Consider the following 21,233-nt stretch of genomic DNA (forward strand, 5'->3'; position numbering starts at 1 on the left):
TCATCACAGACTGTGGAAACTTAACACTGGACTTCAAGCAACTTGGGCTATGAGCTTCTCCACCCTTCCTCCAGACTCTAGGACCTTGGTTTCCAAATGAAATACAAAACTTGCTCTCATCTGAAAAGAGGACTTTGGAACACTCGGCAACAGTCCAGTTCTTCTTCTCCTTAGCCCAGGTAAGACGCCTCTGATGTTGTCTGTGGTTCAGGAGTGGCTTAACAAGAGGAATACGACAACTGTAGCCAAATTCCTTGACATGTCTGTGTGTGGTTGATGCCTTAACCCCAGCCTCAGTCCATTCCTTGTGAAGTTCACCCAAATTCTTGAATCGATTTTGCTTGACAATCCTCATAAGGCTGCGGTTCTCTCGGTTGGTTGTGCATCTTTTTCTTCCACACTTTTTCCTTCCACTCAACTTTCTGTTTACATGCTTGGATACAGCACTCTGTGAACAGCCAGCTTCTTTGGCAATGAATGTTTGTGGCTTACCCTCCTTGTGAAGGGTGTCAATGATTGTCTTCTGGACAACTGTCAGATCAGCAGTCTTCCCCATGATTGTGTAGCCTAGTGAACCAAACTGAGAGACCATTTTGAAGGCTCAGGAAACCTTTGCAGGTGTTTTGAGTTGATTAGCTGATTGGCATGTCACCATATTCTAATTTTTTGAGATAGTGAATTGGTGGGTTTTTGTTAAATGTGAGCCAAAATCATCACAATTAAAAGAACCAAAGACTTAAACTACTTCAGTCTGTGTGCATTGAATTTATTTAATACACGAGTTTCACAATTTGAGTTGAATTACTGAAATAAATGAACTTTTCCACGACATTCTAATTTATTGAGATGCACCTGTATATGTTTTTTTAGGACTTCAAAGAACATTATCTGTTAATTAATTACAATAAAGACACAGGTCATGTCAGACATCTGGTGATCCAAATTAAGACAACAGTATCTAGCTGCAGCTTCGCAGCACCTGCAGTTTTCGACCAGCAGCATTAGAGGATGGATATTTACGTTGCATAAGTTATCTGTTTCTTTTAGTAAAGTTTATTCACTATCTGCTTGTATATGTTTTCTGTTAATGTTGTGGATGCTTTTTTTTTTGTTGTCATGATTTAATTATTTGAACATTCCCCAGGGATATTGTGTCTACCGTTCAGACTGACGAAGTGTTTAGTACAGAGGTTTGCCGGTAAAACTGCATGTAACAAGTTTAAAAAACAGAGTGAATATTCGCACTAGGTGTAAATAGCACCTACCACACAGCGCAGCTATTTGCACCCCAATAGTCAGGTGGAAACACAAAAATTAAAGACAAACTGTGCCTACTAGTGTCACTGCAGTGGCGTGGTTTGTATCGAAGGTGTGGATGTGCTTTTTCATGCGGACGACCCGGGTTCAATTCTGCCTTTTGACCCAGTTTTTCCAATCCTGTTTCCAATCTTAATATTTCCTTTAATATTACTCATAATAATAAATAAAAATGAATATAAAGGTTGATTTCCTAGCTGTAATTTGGTCACGGTCAAGGTCAGGGAGTTTTGATCCGGGTAAAATTAACCTTGGTATTATTGTAGTAACCATGTTTTTTTGGCAGAAGCTATAGTTTTAATGCAATTCAACATGGTGTTACTACAGTAATATGCTGTTAATATAGTAACCATGTTTAATTTTGTGGTTACTATGACTTTTCCATAAAATACCATGGTGATACTATGGTTGCTGTAGTAAAATGGTGGTTAATTTTCTTAAGGGATGGTTAGGGTTAGCTTTAGGTTTAGGGTTAGCATAGGGTTTCTGTGGGGCTCTTAATAAACATAATAAACATGCTGCAGTGATGCAGCTGTATGTTATTATTTCATGGCAAATACTAACATATTAAATACTGAATAGCATCTATTGCTATATGCACTCTCATCAACAAGGCCTTTCCATCTGCAGAACTGCCACTCACTGGATGCTTTTTGTTTTTGGCACCATTCTGAGTAAACTCTAGAGACTGTTGTGTGGGACAATCCCAGGAAATCAGCAGTTACATCAGTTATCAGCATGCCACAGTCGAAATCACTGAGATCACAGTTTTTCCCCATTCTGATGATTGATGTGCATTTAACCTGTTGATGCTCACTGACCCCACCCATGGGTTTGACTTTACTTTGCTTAAATTAGTTCACATTTACCATATAGTGTGCTGTTCAAAATTGTTCACAATGTTGACAAATTATACATCTTTATAATATGTCAACATAATTAACTCTTTTTGACTAGACTATATAGTATATGTGAACTAATTTAAGCAAAGTGGCATCAGTTCTGGGGGGCAGGGGCATGCACATCAACAGGATAAACTGAAGCTCCTGACCCATATCTGAATGATTTTATGCATTGCACTGCTGCCACACGGTTGGCTGATTAGATAATCGCATGAATATATAGGTGTACATGTGTTCCTAATAAAGTGCTCAGTGATTGTATGCACATAGATATGTGCAGTCAAGATGAGTAATCACTTCGAGTACTCAAGTAGACAAAAACACCAAAATGCCCATCCATATCCAGCTGTGTAGCCATATTTGCTACTCAGGTGTGCTGTGGTCCAGTATTATGGCTTTTGGACATGTGATGCAGTCACTTCCGATGCACTTCAGCACATTTAGCGGAAGTCCATTTATGCCTTTGAGTAATTATCTCCCAATGGCAGTACAGTAAAAGTATTTTGAACAATCATTGATAAATAGGATGTTGTCCTCTTTGTGAATCATGGTTCAAGAATGGAAGCAAACTAAATCCAGTTTTGCATATTTAAAGGATTGTTCAATACAAGTTAAGCTCAATTGACAGCATTTGATTGATTGACACAAAAAATAATCTTCGATTTGTCCCTCGTTTGTTTAATAAAGTGCAAAAATCGTGGTTACAGTAGGTAATTTCAATGGAAGTAAATAGGGCTAATCCATAAACATTAAAGTACACAAAGTTCTTTAAAAAAGTATCTCTACAAGGTGCAACATTATGTGTTAATGTGATTTTAGATTGATAAAATAAGAGATTTACCTACGTTGCTGCATTAACTAGATTACAACGGAGTTGTAATATTGGATATAAACATACAGACATAACGTTAATAAGTGATTTTATCACAGAAAAATAATATTAACACATATAATGTTTACATCTTGGGGCTATACATTAAAAACAGTGTTTATTTTTGTTTATGGACTGGCCCCATTAACTTCCATTATAAGTGACTTAATGTAACTGTGAAAAAATACAAGGGATGATTGTGCCACAAATGCTGTTGATAGAGATTTACTTGTATTGAACCCAGAAAATTCCTTTAATGTATAACTGTCCCAGTATTTTGACTTAAAATTTCCCAAGTTGCTTTTATCTGAAGACAATGCAAGTAATATAGTTTCTACATATAAAAAGGATTTCTTTATTCAGACCGAATGCAAATTAAAAACAATTAAAAATCAGTGCAGATGGACGCAAAGATGCATTCGGTGTGAACGGCACCTTAAACATCTAACAGAAGATAATAGTAAATATTGCAGAGGAACCTGGCACATAGCCACTTTTGTCAGCTATTTTAAATATATGTTATCATAAATTAAAAATCTAATGACAAATAAAGTTGACAGTCATATAGAATTATGCACAGGGGTCAAAGGTAATCACCCATAGTGGTTTGGATCTAGCCTCACTCTCTAAATGGTTAAATGGCTTTTAAAGATATATCCACTTTAGTGGACATCAGTAAAGTGTTACATTTTTAACTTACAGCATGTGCATTTTTAAAATATCTACATCTACAATATACCATTTTAAATCTCATACTAGCCACACATTCAGTAACAGTCTGATCAGGTGGGATAAATACAATCTGAGAGGTCTATTAAGCTGAAGTGGAGACCTGTGTCTCACCCATGTCTGTTTCTAAGCTCGGAGGCACACTGTGTACGCATCACTATTACAAATTTAAAGTTATTGATTCATTCTCGTGCTCAGCTATTCAGCAGCAAACACATAAAACATGCTGTGAAGGGTCATCAAGATCTCAACAGCTGACGAGACCAGTGTGCGAATTCCAATTACTTTTAAAAGTCTGACACTTTTAAATGAATATTGGCCTTTTCAAAGAAATTAAAAATGTCTGTTCAAAGATTAAATGGAAACATAAATGTTAAGGTAGAAAATATCTGTCAAAGTTTGTCTTGCGCAGTGAAAATTATCATGTGGCACCAATAGCAGAGTTAGACAAATATATATTGTCTAAAAGATGTTTTTTGTCTGTGATATATTTGTGATATTTATTAAATAATGATAGGACATGACATACTTTGTCGACGTACCACCTAAAACTGATCGCAATGGGAAGTGCATAAGCGGTAAACCGTTGCTGATGTTACAAGTTTTCGTGATCGCGACTTTTCTTTGGTAGCATCTATTGGCCGACATGTGATCATTTGCACTCTGACTAACTTGTAGTCTAACTTTTATCATTACTGAAATGTTTGAAAACCCTGTCGAAGCATATATAAACTTGTTTGAAAAAATTCATATTTAATTTTTTCTTGCCGTTCAGCACCATGGTGTGAGACTAGATTAATTTTTCTTACTCCCAAAGCAAAGATGAAGAGATTTGGTCCAGATAAGCGGTGTTGGTCGCCCACTGTCTACACTACAACATAGGCATTATACATTGCTCATCTGCACTACTGGCAACCAGAGGTCACTCTTAATGTTACCCATTAACAACCATTAGCAAAATCATACACTTGCAAGGCCTAAGTGTAACGAACGATAGTGAGACAAACAGACCCAAGAGCAGAGGAACAGTTCAAAGGATTTATTAACAGTAATAATGAGCAGTTACTAGGTTGAGGAATGTAGAAAATCCCGACACCGGCTGCAGTTGCAGGAAGCAGAACAGTGATGGAAGTCAGGAACAGATTCATAGAAATCTCCTTTGAAGCTTAGTGAGATGCAGGACAATGCCCAGAACAGAAGAGCGAACTTAACTCCTGACACACGGGCAGAGACGAGGTATCCTCCGTGGAAGACCAGCTGACATGCAGCAATACTGGGAGGCAACCACACACCCAACACGCGGGCAACCAACAGATACACGACACCGGACCAACTAGACAAAGAGAGTGAGGTACTCAACATCAAACAACAATCTAGCAAAGATACTGAGAACAGGACGGGCTTAAGAAGGGAGTGAATTAGGGGAGAACAGGTGTTGTTTGGCATGCTAATCAGTGGCATGATCAACAATCAGTGTTCCCATGGAAACGCAGATCATGCATGCTGGCCGCGCCTGCGAGACATGAGGGAGAGAAAATGACAAAACATACAAAACAAACTCTCTGGAGCCCTGACACTAAGTTATCTTTAAACGGTAGGTGAACAAGAGTGAGTCTATAGTTATAATGACATATTTTATTATCTCTATATACGTCTATGAAATTATCATGTAGAGGAGCAATCAGTAGTCTCTGAAACAGCTCCACTTGAAACCTTAGAATTAGCTTTGTGATTGTAACTATATGGGATTAAAGGTGAAGAGTCTAATTTCTGCTCTAATAGCAGGACCAAATGGAATTGCAAAAATAATGACTAATTGGTTTCTGAAACACACCGCCCATCTGCCATTAGACAGAACAGGTATTATGCCATTGGTTGAGCCAATATTGTTATGTCAGACTAGTCAGGATACTAAAACATACAGGTCAATGTGATGGTGCTACAGTGTTTATACTTTTCATGGAAATCAACCTACAGATGGCTTACTTATAGTTGTCTCTGTACATTAAAAATGGGATATGGGTTAGGCGTAAACTGGGTGTTTTAAGTATTTTAACATTGGAAAGAAGACCCGACACCAACACATCACACGAAAAGTGCACCACAACACGTGCTTGACCTAAAACACGGAGGCCGGCTTACAAAGAACCTCTTCAAAATGAATTTTTATAGCTCCTCTATGGTAAAAGCCATGGGTTCATCAATGGCTATTAAGCTTCTTTGTCCAAATGCATAATTATTCAATTGAAAACCAGAACAAAGGGATCAAGTTAAAGAGGCTTATAGTGAAAAACAGCCACGTAGATCAATTAGGGAGAACCCTGCTGTGAGTGGAGCTCGTAAAATATTAAAGAGTCCACTGACATGCAGGCTCTTTAATATCCAGCTACATTCTAGACATCTATGGCTGACTTTGCATATGTATGCTATACTAAATACTGTATATTTAGTTATGCTCTGATTCTAATTGTTATTCAAGGAATGCTCTTCATTTATACGTTTTGTATCTACATTTTCAGGATTTTATGTAGAGGCAAACCGATAATTGGTTTGACTAATAAATATGCTCATTTATTACCAGTATTTCAATATTTGTTTTAAGCTTAATCCACGACAAAGGTAAAAATTGAATTTGCAACTATTTAGATTGCAAAACAACTTTGAATAAATAATAATGTAATTATTATTAATTGTATTTATTTATTATTAATTACAAAATATTCATAATACATAATAATTGTTGTTGTCTATTTATAATTTTATTGAGCCCAAAAGCAGCTCTTCATTGATAAGTTTTTGAATTGGAATGGGGATTTTATGTAGAGAAAGACGTATACTATATATATATATATATATATATATATATATATATATATATATATATATATATATATATATATATATATATAAAACTTAGCAAAACAATTTATGTAATTATTATTACTTTTATAAAAAATTATAATAAAAAATTAAAAATCCATATGTTTTAATTGTTGTTGTCTATTGATTATATTCTATTGAGCCCAAAAGCAGAAGTAAATCATTCACAAAAAATCGGTTCTGTATTTTGGTTATCAGACACTTAAACATAAAAATAATCTGTTTTCATATCAGTCATTAAAAGAAAACTATACACTAAAACTAAACTATACAAAAAACCATATCAGTCAATTTCTAATTTAATGGCTGAAGAGCATATTAGAGATTAGAAATGGTAGTTGACACCTGTCTACTTTCAATAGATAAATAGATACAAAATCCGAGGTTAATCCTAATGCTTGTGTTTTATGGAAGTGGTTCATAAGCAAGTGTGAGAGACATAGAGAAAGAGAGGGTTAGTTCTTTTTTGCAGCACATTAAAGTATGATTTTCAGGGACAATCTGTGCTCTTGCATTTTGTCCGTTGTCTCTTGAGATTCACTGTCCAGAATAAAAGCTTCTCTCGCAAACATAAAACACAAGCCAACTGTAGGACTGTGAAATAGGCATTACATAGCCTCCAACGCTGAGTTGAAAAATAGAGCTGTATTGTTTGTTTTTTTTTTGTTGTTGTTTCTTTTATCAATTTGCATTACCACTCAGTTTGCATATGGTGTACCAATCGCCTAATTTAATTCCATCCAAATAGCTTAGTTATGGAAGTAAGAACATTGCTGACAACACAAGTAAACAAGGTCCAATTATTTATATATATATATATATATATATATATATATATATATATATATATATATATATATATATATATATATATATATATATATAAGGACTGTGAATCGCTTAAAAAAATTGTGATTAATTGTGATTAATCATGGTATTTGGTACATTAAAACAAACATTAAAGTTAATCATTAATAGAGTATATTTACTTTATACTTTTTCTCAAAGAACTTGCAATAAATTGGCAAGTCATCATTTATTTTAATCATTTAAATTAAATTCATGTTAAAATGTTCAGTTTTTTGCGGAGAGAGTTACTTAGACACATTTTTACAAGTATAAATCTTTGATACAAGTATCTGGGTAACACTTTACAATAAGGTTTCATTAGTTAATATTAGCTGACAACATTAGTTAACATGAACTAACAAATAACTATATTTTACAGCATTTTTTAATTTTGGTTATAATGTTAATTTCAACACTTATTTCAACATAGTAATACATTTTTAAAATTAAAAGTAATATATGTTGACATTAGTTAATGCACTATGAAATAACATGAAGTAACAATGAACAATTGTATTTTAACATGTAGCTTTAATAACGAACAAAGATTAATAAATAGCCTACTGTAAAAAAGATATTGTTCATTGTTAGTTTATGATACCTTATGCATAACTAATGTTAATGAATGGAACCTTATTGTAAAGTGTTACCATTATATGCATACATGCTATAAAATCAGTGGACATCCTGTAATTAAAAGTTGGGAAATATTTTCTGGTGTTTTCCAGTGGACTTTTTTAATAATAGGATACAAATGGGCAGATTCAATTCATGCCCAGCTTTATTGGCAAGGGAAATGTGTATATATACATACACACATACATACATACAGAGAGAGAGAGAGAGAGAGAGAGAGAGAGAGAGAGAGAGAGAGAGAGAGAGAGAGAGAGAGAGAGAGAGTGTGTACTGGTAATTCGACTTTGAAATCATGGTTTTGATGGACAGTAATGGAGCCAATCCTTTATACATGTATGTCACTTAAATTTCTCATACATGAGATCTTAAAGGAACAGCTGATCTAAAAAAATACAATTCTGATATCATTTACTCACTTTCATGTTGTTCCAAACCTGTATGACTTAATAATGTTCAGTCTCAGTTTATATTTTATAATAATCCAAATTTTTTTAACTTTGCTTCTGCTAACTCAAAGCAATCTCTAAGATTTTGTTTTCCTCACCACATTCCCTCTCTGCAAGATGCTTCTAATAAGTTCTGTTTATAACATATATATATATATATATATATATATATATATATATATATATATATATATCTTTTTTTTTTTTTTTTTTGCCTTTGATCACCAGGAATCCACAGAGGAGCAGTTTGAAAGCCACAGCTAATGATCCAAAGATAGCTGGGTGGGTTGGCACCCAGGGTGGTTTGGAGATGGTTTATTCCAGGTTTGCTTTACATCAGTAGCTCAGATGTGTGGTTAAGTTGCTCAAATGAATAAGAAGCATTAGATAGTGAATATTCGAAAATATCTATCCCAACAAATTCTCTTTCCCAAAATCCTTAGTCATATGTGGGCTATATTACAGCCACATACAGTATATTGACTAGATAACTAACACATCGTTAGTGTTTAATGAATAGAAACTGGCTGTTTTTGCATCTGAGGTAGGTTATAATGGTGCTTCTGTTGCCCACAAGACATTTAGAAGATACAAATAATGCATGTTTTTATCTATTGCAAGAGGAGAAGATTCCCCACCCTTTTGTACATTATTGTACACACACACAAACAGATACACACACACACACACACACACACACACACACACACACACACACTCACAAAAAACATAAATACACATGCTGGCACACACCTACTCACTCTTGCACTTGCCCACACATTCATACAAACATTTGTGACCGCAAATGTTCAAACACATACGGTTAGAGTACACTGAAGCTATAACACATCGAAACACCTCATCAGTTAACATGCTTGCCTCATTGCACAATCTTATTTTCATAAACTAATGATGCTTTTCACTTCAAAAGAAGAAGGTCAACAAATTTCTCTCCGTTTCAGCTATATGACTTACCAAAGCAATCATTAAGAACATTGGGCGAAAGCATAAATGAATGAAGCCAGTTTTCCTGCAAAACTTTTCCTCATGCTTGACTAATTAGTCCTTACATATTCCACAAATGACAACATTGGTGCACTTTATTTTAGCGGATTATTGCGTCTTTACAGGATAATTATTTTCATAATCTTTATTGATTATGTAACTGCTTGCAAATTCTACTCAGCACCAACCAGACACTCATTAATTCAATCTGTAAACAGAAACATTATTTGAATGGCTCAGTGTCTTTACTCAGGGTTTATGTCATATAAAATCCTTTTTGGCTTATTTTGCTATGCACTGAATCTTAGTTCTCATGCCTCTGAAAGCTTCTAACATGGTTTCTCTTTAATATTTAATCAACTTTTGCTCTGCAGAGCACCAAACTCCGCCTTCCAACCACCAGAATGGACTTTTAAGTAAAAACAAAAGCATTAAAAACCACCATATCTCCACAAAATTCTACATTAAAAAAGAAACACAGGCACATAGATAATCAGTCAACTTTCTTACCATAAATTAATGCTGACTGTGCACCAAATATAGTCCCTCTTTTAAAAAAAAAAAAAAAAAAATGTAAAATTCCAAAACAGGGGGGTATCCGATAATGACAGCCTGGGCTCAAACATGAGTGAGAGGGATCAAGCCAGACAGCTAGCAGAGATGCTGAAAAGGAAGATTAGGATGAAAGCGCTCCCTCCCTCCGACTCTCACTCACACTCTCCCTCCTCCCAATCCGTTCATCATAGGAGGAGCTCTACGAACACGCCCAAGCAACTCACAATGGTAGTACCCATCCCTGCCTGTTCCTCACTCACTCTCACATGTAACCAGAGAGAGAGAGAGAGAGAGAGAGAGAGAGAGAGAGAGAGAGAGAGAGAGAGAGAGAGAGAAGGAAAACAATAATGCACATCAGGGAGAAGAAATTGGGCTTGGCAGATGGATAGCTGGGGGGGCGGGTTTGTTAAAGCTATATATTTATGACAGATGTCTGGTTAACTGGACCGCAATGAATATGTAAAACAGTTCACAATAGTTAACCTGAGCAGAGTATCACTGCTAGTTCACTTCTGTAATGATGCACATTCGGCCTGTGTCTTGACACTTGATAGTCATGGATTTAATTGATTTGATTCAGCTATATATGGACTACTGGTAATGCGATCCTGCTTAAATAAGAGCCAGTTTTAGCAGCTGAAAACAATCTTTTAAAATCCTTAGAAACAATGTGAGTAGTGACTTACCAAATAAAAAATAATCCATTCATCATTCATCCAGATAGGGTCCTCCCGTATAGATTCACCTCATAAACAGGGAATGCATTACTGTTCTTCACACAGTTTACTGGCTGCAATGCTCTTACCTGGGAAGTGTGTGTGTGTGTGTACAGGTTTGGGTGGTTTACGAGGAATTTTTTTTTAGGTTACAAACTGGCAATTACAAGGGTATTATGCTATAAATGTGGTTTATGAGGACATTTCTAGTGTCCCCATAATTCAAATTGCTTAAAACACATACTAAATGATGTTTTTTTGAAAATGTAAAAATGCAGAAAGTTTTTTGTGACGGTTAGGTTTAGGGGTAGGGTTAGGAGATAGAATCTATAGTTCGTACAGTATAAAAATCATTATGTCTATGGAGAGTCCTCATAAGGATAGCTGCACCGTGTGTGTGTGTGTGTGTGTGTGTGTGTGTGTGTGTGTGTGTGTGTGTGTGTGTGTGTGAACAATAAATTGTCTAAAGCCTGATGCAAAACCTCACCACAACTTGTGTGTGGATAAAGCAGATTCAGTACACACTGTTGTTGTTCATCCGCTCGAGGCCTTTTGGTTTAGTTTCCCCTATAAATAGTTTGAGTCGTTAGTGTTGACATATGTTACTTTTTAACAATATTCTTGTTGTTTGAATTGTTTCCTTGCATTCCCACATATGTATTCATACAAGCACATAAAAAACTCAGTGAGATAATAACTAATAAATAGTTTGAGAAATAATGAACACAGTAGCTGCTTAAAAACCTCTGACAGTGAAAGTTCGCAAGTTTCCTTGAACAGACTATTGCCGCTCATAGTCCTACGTCGTGACTCTTTTCAACATTAAGCAGGTACTGACCAAAGCCATGTTCTTTTTCCAAAGAACTACTGCACAAATATCTGCTGTGAATTGCAAAAAACCACAATAGCTAGGTTTCCATCCAAGTTGCGAATTGAATGTATGCGAAAAAACATAATATAGCAAAAATATGTCAGAATAAAGCCTCGTGTCCATCCCATGTGTTCAAAAGAGCAAAATCGTCACTTCTGGAGAAATTGTACCCACTTAATAAAATACTTGCAGATTAGAGCACGCAGACAAAACACTCTAGAAGAACTTTGTCTTATGCCTGGGAGCGACAGCGCTTCACACAGGTCTGGGAGCACAATGTGTGTGCATTCCTCCGCCTTTATTTCTTTGCAATGCAGATTTCAACAGTGTCAATAAAGCTGCTCTTTGGAACAGTTCAAGTTTGTATTCGACTTATTTACTCTGCAAACTCTGTGCAGACTTTGGATTTTCAGGCCACCGTTATTTCAGGATGACCAGAGCAACATTTCAGATGTCCACTGGTTAGTCCAGTAATGGACGAGTTAATCAGTCACATGAAATTTTTTGATGCACATCTTGCAATCCTAATAAATTAAATAGGATTTTATTCGGTAAATGTATTTCCATCATAGTTTATGCACATTTCTTCTAATCGAATAAAAATGTATCCACCTCAAGCGAGTGTATAAATTTTTTATGCACATGGGTATTTTATTTGCATATTGTTGTTTCCATCCAGCAGTTTTTATGCAATATCCCAAAATGTGCATAACAATATGTGGATGGAATCTCAGCTAATGACAGATAAATGGTCACTGGATCTGAATTGCCCTTAAACTACCTCCTGTGGCACATCAATTTACCCAAATACTGTAGGACATTATCCTGGATCAACCACATTTCTCACACTAACACCATCTCTAACTTTATGGCCCTAACTTCATTCCAATCCCTAGCCCTAAAGGCAAGATTATACGGCACATCTTTAAAAAAGTGAAACATGTAAATGTCTACACAAAAACTGGGCATCACACTCCAAACGACTTCAGATAAAGCAGTAATGTCAGTCTGAACACAACAAACTCATGCAGAAACACACGCCCTCCAATTAACTCGTCATCTACATCGTAGAGGCATTAATTATCCTTCCACAACTCAAAGTAACTTTTCCATCGCAAAGCTCGAATTCAAGCATTCCCGCACGCATTTCCATTGGAAGGTCACCGTTTGACTTCAGATTTGACCTGGACATGGAGACATCACACAGAGCATTTAATAGGAACTGTGGTCTCATTTTCTGAGGATTTTATTTAAAAAAAAAGATCAAAACAGCAGTGGTGCTCCTAGATCAGCACTTCCATCTTCTGAAACCATCCACATACAGATAAGGGACCATGCTACACTGCGGTTTTCCTGCAACATCCTATTGCATAATTGATTTTGAACTTGCTATGATGAATACAGTCATGCGGTATTTAGATGGTGCAGGGGGAGGCATTCTGCCTGACCTAATATGGAGTTCATATGTGACCACTGTATACTATGTGAGTATACATTGGTACGAATGGTTCCTCCAGTGCTGCTAGTCTTGCCCCGTCCTGTGGCCCACCCTCCCTCATCAGGTCCAGTTGGTTTGACCTGCTGCTCAGCTGTCATTATAAAGAGTGGATGTCCCACGCAGTAAAGGAAAAAGCTCACTAATCCCACATCATATAATTCTGCTTGCAAAGAGGATTAGAGCCAACCACTGGATGTAGTCCATGACGAGATTTAAATCATACACCCTTGTCAACTCCTCATCAACAATCATCATCTTCATTGTGATCATAATAACTGCCTATGTGATTTATCACCCAAAAATGAAAATTCTGTCATTTACTTACCATCATGTTGCTCCAAACCCATATACATTTCTTTCTTCAGCCATTTCGGCCTCTTGGGGATCCCTGGACCTCAGTCTGAAAACCCCTACTTTAAGCTACAGGCAGAAGGGACCTTTTGAGAAATCTTTGCAGAGATGACAACAAAGTTCTGTTTTCACAACAGTTTACATGGGTGCTATACCTGTAGAGGTCAAGATCAATCATTTCACAAAAAGAACACATTTCTCAAGTGAAACATCAAAAGAAGCCCATTATAGAAACTACTACATATATTTTACAACAATTAAAATCCTAAATGAGAAAAAATTTACATGACATTGCTTGTTATGTAGGTAAAATGCCATAATGATTTAAGAAACTGCTAAAAAAACATTCTGGGACCCAAATAAGGCTAAATCTTCCCTGCAGTAGAATTATTGTTTTATGTAAACACTTAATTTTCAAGACAGCCACTCAGAGGAAATAGCGTACAACAGCCAAGCAGGACCTGCATTATGCAGAATCATCGTTGTTACAATTTCACTCAGCTTAAGTACTCTACTGGCTCTCAAACAACACCCCTTGTCTATCACTAACGAATGATGGACCAAGCATTGACCAAATGCAGTATATTATGCATAGCATTGGTGGCTTGCACTTGGCTTTAATTAGGTTTTTAGGGGTGTAAATCAGTCTATGGCTCTAAGTTCTCTTATTGAATCAATAAAGGTGAAACTTCAGATGCTGATTACAATTTCCATCAGTGCTGTCCTTAAAAACAGTGGTTTGTGGTTCCCGTCACACATTATTGAATACATTTAAGCATGTTCACATTTTCCTGTTGCTCAGCATTTTTTACAATCAATCTCCACTTTTACATTCTTGTTTTATTTTTTGCGATTTGAATTCTTCGTGCATATCACCACCTGCTGGGCAGGGAGGAGAATTTATGGTAAAAACTGACTTAAATATTGATCTGTTTCTCAACCACACTTATCATATCACTTCTGAAGACATGGATTTAACCACTGGAGTCTAATGGATTACTTTTATGCTGCCTTTTTGTGCAGCTTTTTGGAGCTTAAAAATGTTGGTACCCAATTACTTGCAAAAATCTTTGTTTGTAATCAGCAGAAGAAAGAAAGTCATACACACGGCATGAGGCTGAGTAAATGATGAGAGAATTTTCATTTTTGGGTGAACTATCTCTTCAACATAATAATGTTGTGAGCAAGGACTAAAAACTTAATGTTTTGCAGCCTCCTTTCCAAAAGGTTACCAGTTAGATCAAAATAAAAGAATGGTTAATAACGTTCTTTTTAAAATGACAGTACTCTGTGCTAATGGGTAGGTGAAATACCAATTGTAGTGTTGCTAGATCTCGCAAGAGAAACAAGCAACATGGTCTGGAAAAGCAAGCCTAAACTAAGCCACTTGCCACACCAAAATAAGCGAAAATAAGCAGTTTTTCCCTGTGTGGTAGATTTATCACCATAGATATCAAAACAAGCAGTTAATTAACAGTTAAGTATAATTTATTTTTTACAGATCTGCTTCTCTGCTGCTAAAACACAGCAGCATCAATTCTGCATTAATGCAACACATCTAAAAATAATTCAGTGAAGTCTTGGAAACAACTGAAAAAAGTACTTTTTACCTCTAATAATGTTTTCCTTGTATCTGGATTAGCCGTGCATGTATACTGTAGTGTTTATGCAAAGTTGTTAAAAAGGGCATCCACAATCAGCAATTAGGCAAAGAAATGTGTGATGCAGCAGTTTCCTTCAGGATTAAAACACACGTTTCAACAAAACACGTGGAACAAAATTGACCGGTTATAACCAGTTACCAGCATTTAAAAATAACGTTTTCACTCTGGAACAATTGAAAATCCCTTTGTTCCGTGTTTTCATTTTCATTCCTTGAACCGTTTTTAGTCCCTGGTTGTGAGCAAAAAATTTAATAATTGTTGGCTAATGTAATAGGTTATTTTATTAAGAGAAATGTAACAGGCTACATTATGAAATTTTTTATAAAACTGTATTACTTTTGTGATTGTGACCTGCTCCATCATTTTGAGTCGCTTTCACTCATTAACACATTTTGAGTTTCCTAAATGAATTATAAATGTATTTTCTAAATGTATTTCTAAAAATATAATGATTGCATTTCTACTCCAAACTGTTGTGGAGATATAATCACTTAAATGATAGCTATCATAACACAATGTTTTTGAGAAAATGTTCTCTAAAGATTTTAAACAATTTGTAGAAAAAAATACATTCAATAATTGATAGACATCAACCACAGGTAAGTTAAGATATAATGCACATAATGTCCTGCATATACTAACTAAAGAGCTAGGATCATTAACTAACTTTCCTGAGGTAAATGTAACATTAGGTGACAGGTTGTTCAGAAGCTGTTTTATTGACGTCTTCCCTCGGTTGAAACAGTGATCGGATGATTACATGAGAGAAGACCTATAGAAGTAAGTTGTACTGTATCTTTCAACATACTCTCTGATGTTCATTTCACGCTATAACTTGTATTAAACTGAAGAAGATGATCAGTTCACCCTTGCCTGCAGAATCACAAAAATTTACATTGTTTTAGAACAGCTTTCCTAATACGCCCCCCAACACCCAACTTCCAAAAGTGTGTTAATGCTGCGCACATTTTTACGGCGAGTTTATTTTTTTGTAATCCTGATGTGTGCGTAGTAAATTGCGTACGCACATTTTAATGCCCATTTTGTGCATACGTAACGTTTAAACATCAGGCCCCTGCTCTTAGCACACCTTCGACATCAATGACTCGTAAACAAGCTTTCCACATAAGTCAGACATGGCCACCCATCTGCGAGCTCTGGAACAGATCATCCATTAAGTTGAAAAAGATGAGAGGAAGAGTTAGTAAGAGTCCCCATCAGATATAAATCAGAGTGTGGAATAGCAATGAGCTCTCAGCCGAAGCTCATCTCATCATCTCCTCTGGAGAATTCACCAATAAAACCACCAATATAAATGTGTCATATACTGCATGTTTGAGAGTATGGTGCTAACTTTCACTGCAGTGTGGGGTCTTCAGGCAGTTTGTCATTGCTTTCACAGTTATAGTTGCCTAATAGAACAATGTGAAGACACAGCACATTATGAGGTGTGGCAATGTTATTTTAAACCCAATATACAGATTAAATAGTTAGCTTGTTTGCTAGTTTCAAACATTCACTCACAGAGAGGCCCCATAAGATAAAAATGGGAGTTTTGTCTAAGCTTTGGGGCCATCTGTGCTAGTGTACTTGTAAAAGTTGACAGTATAAACCTTTAGCACATACTGTTAAAGGTGCACTCAGTAACTTTTGTCTTTGTGTCATCTTGGACTTACACTGCACATTCATATTTTCTTCTGTTAAAACGCGTGTATTATTTGAGCTGTTAAGTTGTTTAAATCGTTTTTGCGGGATTACTGTGTTACAGCATTATGTCGTCATGGCAACAGAGTTGTAAAGTTGGATATAACTTTACACAGAAAAGGTTCGGAAGCAATTTTATCACATTAAAATCTTGTTAAAAACGTGCATTTTGCTTAAGTCTTGTGGCTACACTTGTGAAACAGTGAGTAGTTTAACATTCACGGAATGGCCTCACTGTAACCCAGATTTTTTTTTGTTGCCTTTTTTAAAGTCGAAATATATTTTGTGGCAATCAACATTGTGCCACATTTGCTTGTATTGAACTCCAAATGTTCCATTAGGTGCAAAATTTGTAGAAAACACAAATAGTACCTGGCAACCCACAGAGAGGCCAGGTGCATCCAGCCTGTGTGTGGGGGTGGATTATCTTTTCAAACTGAAGAGAGGCAGGGCTGCTGAATAAACAAACCACAGAGGTGAGGTCTCTCTTGCCTTTGCACTCTTGAAGCAAGCAGGTGATAAGGATGTTATTCTGGATGTCAAATTACTGTATACTTTAGCATGCATACACCATATTTATGCCAAGAACTTGTTGAGAGGTGGACATCTTTGTGTAAGATTATACTAGATTAAAAATCACTCCTGAGCTTTCTTGTTTAATATCTGCTTTAGAAAATGCAGCCTTCATACCAGCACCCTCCCCTCAAGCCCCTATATTTTTTTCTTCTAAAGCCTAGACAAATATTGAAATTTCATTCACAATACAGTCATAATTTTTTCCATATGTCCTGTGTACTGTGTACTGGACAAAAACAAACTATTAGCTTAGCATTGTGTCTCTAGCTTTCTTTGTTAAGGAGGAAGCGGGAGTCGGGTAAACAGCCAAAGTAAGACTTTTATTTCTACACTTTTCAGTGACACACATGGGATTGCTTTTCAGCACAACGAAAATGACACACACGAACACGGCTGCGTGCGTCTCTCATTTTCCCCTCTGGCAGTTTGGACTGCCCTTTTATCCCTCTCCAGCTCTCATTGCAACACAAAACAGCTGTTAGAGGTGATTTCCCACAGGTGTCAATCCTTACCGCTCTTCCTCTCCTGGGCTCCCTCTCCACAGACATCGTTCAGCCACGCCCACATCACCACACAATGTTACAATTAAAGGAAAAGTTCACCCAAAAATAAAAATCCTTGCTTCATTTACTCAAGCTTATGTTGTTCCAAACCATACAGTCTGACTTTCTGTCTTCTGTGGAACATAGGAAGTAGATGTTAGGCAGAATTATGGCCTCAGTCACCATTCACTTTCACATCTGTTTCCATACAATAAAAGTAAATGGTGACTGACTCTAAAATTCTGCCTAACAATTACGTTAGCTCTGCGATCTGGGCTTTCACCTTATGAACTAATGCACTTTTTAACGCATTTGGACCCACTCAAGCAATGTCAATAGTAATTAATGTGCATTTTTGACGCATTTGGACCCACTCAAGTGTAAGGCACCCCACCCCCTGTCGCACCAGATCCACTGCCCTTCAAAACAAGAGACACGACGCAACAGCCGAAGACGGTCGTCTAGCAGATGTTTACATAAACAAACAATAAAACAATTACGCAGAAAGTGTTTTACCGTTCATCGTGTATTAATTGCTTTGAGGCTGTAGATAAAAAGTGTCTGCAAAATGAATATTTGCAAATAAAATTTCTTTCTCCAGAGGGGCACCTCAGCCCAAGAGGGCAAAGGGGCAGTGGCTTGGGCCACCGAGCCACCCCCCGTGAACGTCCCTGCTGCCTAACATCTACTTTTGCGTTCCATGGAAGAAAGAAATTCATACAGGTTTGGAATGACATAATGATGAGTAAATGATGACAGTATTTTCATTTTTGGGTCAACTAAAATGGTACATGAGAACAAAATTAACTGTGGTTAGCAATTAGCAATTGTGACTTTATATTTCTTGCAGTTGCAACGTTATTTCTCATACTTGCTTTATATCTTGCAAGTGTGACTATTTCTTGGAATTACGACTTGATATATCACAATTGCAACTTTATTTCTCACAGGCTAATTGAGACTTTATTTCTCATAATTGAAACTTTATATCTTGTAATTGCGACTTATTTTTTTGTAATTGCGAGTTTATATTTCGCCATTACGACTTTATCACAATTGTGACTTTAGTTCTCGTAGGCTAATTGCGACTTTATGTCTCATAAATGTCACTATATCTCACAACTGTGACTTCATTTGTAATAATTGCAAGTTTATATGACGCAGTTGGGAGTTTATTTCTTGTAGGCTAATTGTGATTTTATTTCTTATATTTGCGACTTTATATCTCATAATTGGGACTTCGTATCTTGTAATAGCGAGTTTATATTTCAAATATAAAGTCAGAATTACCTTTTTTCATGTTTTTCTTCTGTGGCGGGATAAATGCACCATAGAGGACCCAAGTGGCTTTTGGCCAGTATAAACTGCAAAGTGGACCAGATTTTTATGCCGATAGTAAAGTCTGGGTATGCAAGACTAATGCTGGATTCGTTTGTTCCCATACAGTACATCTACTGAGTATGTGTAATGCTGGAAGGCAAGCAGTTCTAATCATCAGTCTTGATAATTACATACATCACTTAGTGAGATTTAACCTGTTAAAGTCTGGTAAATTAAACTAATTAGAGATCTGACATTTCGCAAGTCTAATGTCTTGTATCATTTCTGCCTTTAGTGTCTCAGTTGGAGACCCTACCGAAAAGGTCACGCTCATCTCTCTGAGTGATTGCCTGGCAGAGTGACCGTGACTCAGACTAGAAAGGTGTTGATGATGTATGAAACAGGTCTGGGTTTACCTGGGCAATGTCTGGACTGACTGGAAGGGTCACATACATCACACTGGCTCATAAATCATACTTGTATAGTCTTCATTTACCTGCCTTATACTTTGGCACATTTGACACAGAAGCAATAAATAATGTCAATACAATAAACCTTGAAAACAAGTGCCTTATATAATGTGAAGGTAAATATAGTCCTAATTTAAATTGCCCCAAAATGACACATATGTCTTTTAAAAATCAAAATCATAGTGAAAATCAAAGTGCTTTTCGAGAGTACAAGATTTCAGCCAAGATTTCACTTTCATTGCATCTTTTTCCACACAATTAAAGTGAATGGTGACTGAGGTTAACATTCTGCATAACATCTTCTTTTGTGTCCCACAGAAGAAAGAAATTCATCCATGTTTGGAGCAACATAAAGGTGAATAAATGATGATGAAATATTAATTTTTGTGAACTATCCCTTTAAGTAGATCTTTTCTTTAATCATGATAGAACGTATCTCATGCATGCATCAATAGTTTGATTTGATTAAGCAGCATATTTCTGCTTAAAATTACATTCTAATTAATTATCTTGCCAATTAAAGTCTCCCTTGGTAAACTTTGTATTGCACTTGTCTTAGACTTATCTTTTGGACTGATTCACAAATCATTATGATTTGTATGATGATCATAGTGTATGATGAAATACATTTAACATTATCCTAGTGCACCAGGAGTCCAAGAAAGCACATAGATACTGTTGATCCAGCTTATGAAATTCAAGCTACAGGTGTGTCCACCCTGACTGCACCATATAAGCACACTAACTAGGGTACCACTGGAAAGATTCCTCAAATAATTGTCCAAGAAGCACTGAGCTGTGCTTCTGTACATCCCAAAATGTTGTTCTCCTTTTGTTGTTTCAATCTCTAGTACTAGAAAATTAATCTTAGAAACTTAGAAAATGTAAAAATGATTATTTAAGAATAAACATAGTAAAAATTACCTGTCGCCGAAATCTTTATAACAGAAGGCAGTCCTTACGTTTTGTGTTGAAGGGTTCTGGTCCAACAGAATGATGCAGAAAGAGGAGGGTGAGTCGGGAGAGAGTGAAAAAGTAAGAAAGAGAAAGAGAGAGAGAGAGAGAGAGAGAGAGAGAGAGAGAGAGAGAGAGAGAGGGGGGTCTGGCTGTGGAGTTCCTTGATGCAGTCTGTGCAAGGACTGAATGCTAATCAGACAGAGGCCTTTCCCCATGCTTACAGCAACACTGGCCCTGCACATATGTCTTGTCAGTTCCTGCCAACACACACACACACACACACACACACACGCACACATGCATACACAGCTAACCAGCCTAGCTCACACTATCCATGAACAGCATTACAGTATTATCTCAGCCCCGTCACCTCT

At 36.4% G+C, this 21,233-nt stretch overlaps 1 protein-coding gene across 2 annotated transcripts in view; it reads right to left on the minus strand.

The window, feature by feature from the left end:
- LOC127435900 (synaptic vesicle glycoprotein 2B-like) overlaps positions 1 to 20,897 on the minus strand; it is a 52,648-nt gene extending 31,751 nt beyond the window's left edge. Inside the window, exon 1 of one of the 2 annotated variants that reach the window (XM_051689697.1) lies at positions 20,827 to 20,897. The gene's annotated coding sequence lies outside the window, so the exon portion shown is untranslated. Of the gene's footprint in view, positions 1 to 10,145; positions 10,311 to 20,826 lie in introns of those variants that run through there. The other variant, XM_051689696.1, reaches the window with a different exon arrangement.
- Positions 20,898 to 21,233: the final 336 nt, after the last annotated feature.

Source organism: Myxocyprinus asiaticus, chromosome 46 (genome assembly GCF_019703515.2).
Source record: "Myxocyprinus asiaticus isolate MX2 ecotype Aquarium Trade chromosome 46, UBuf_Myxa_2, whole genome shotgun sequence".
Lineage (NCBI taxonomy): Eukaryota > Metazoa > Chordata > Actinopteri > Cypriniformes > Catostomidae > Myxocyprinus > Myxocyprinus asiaticus.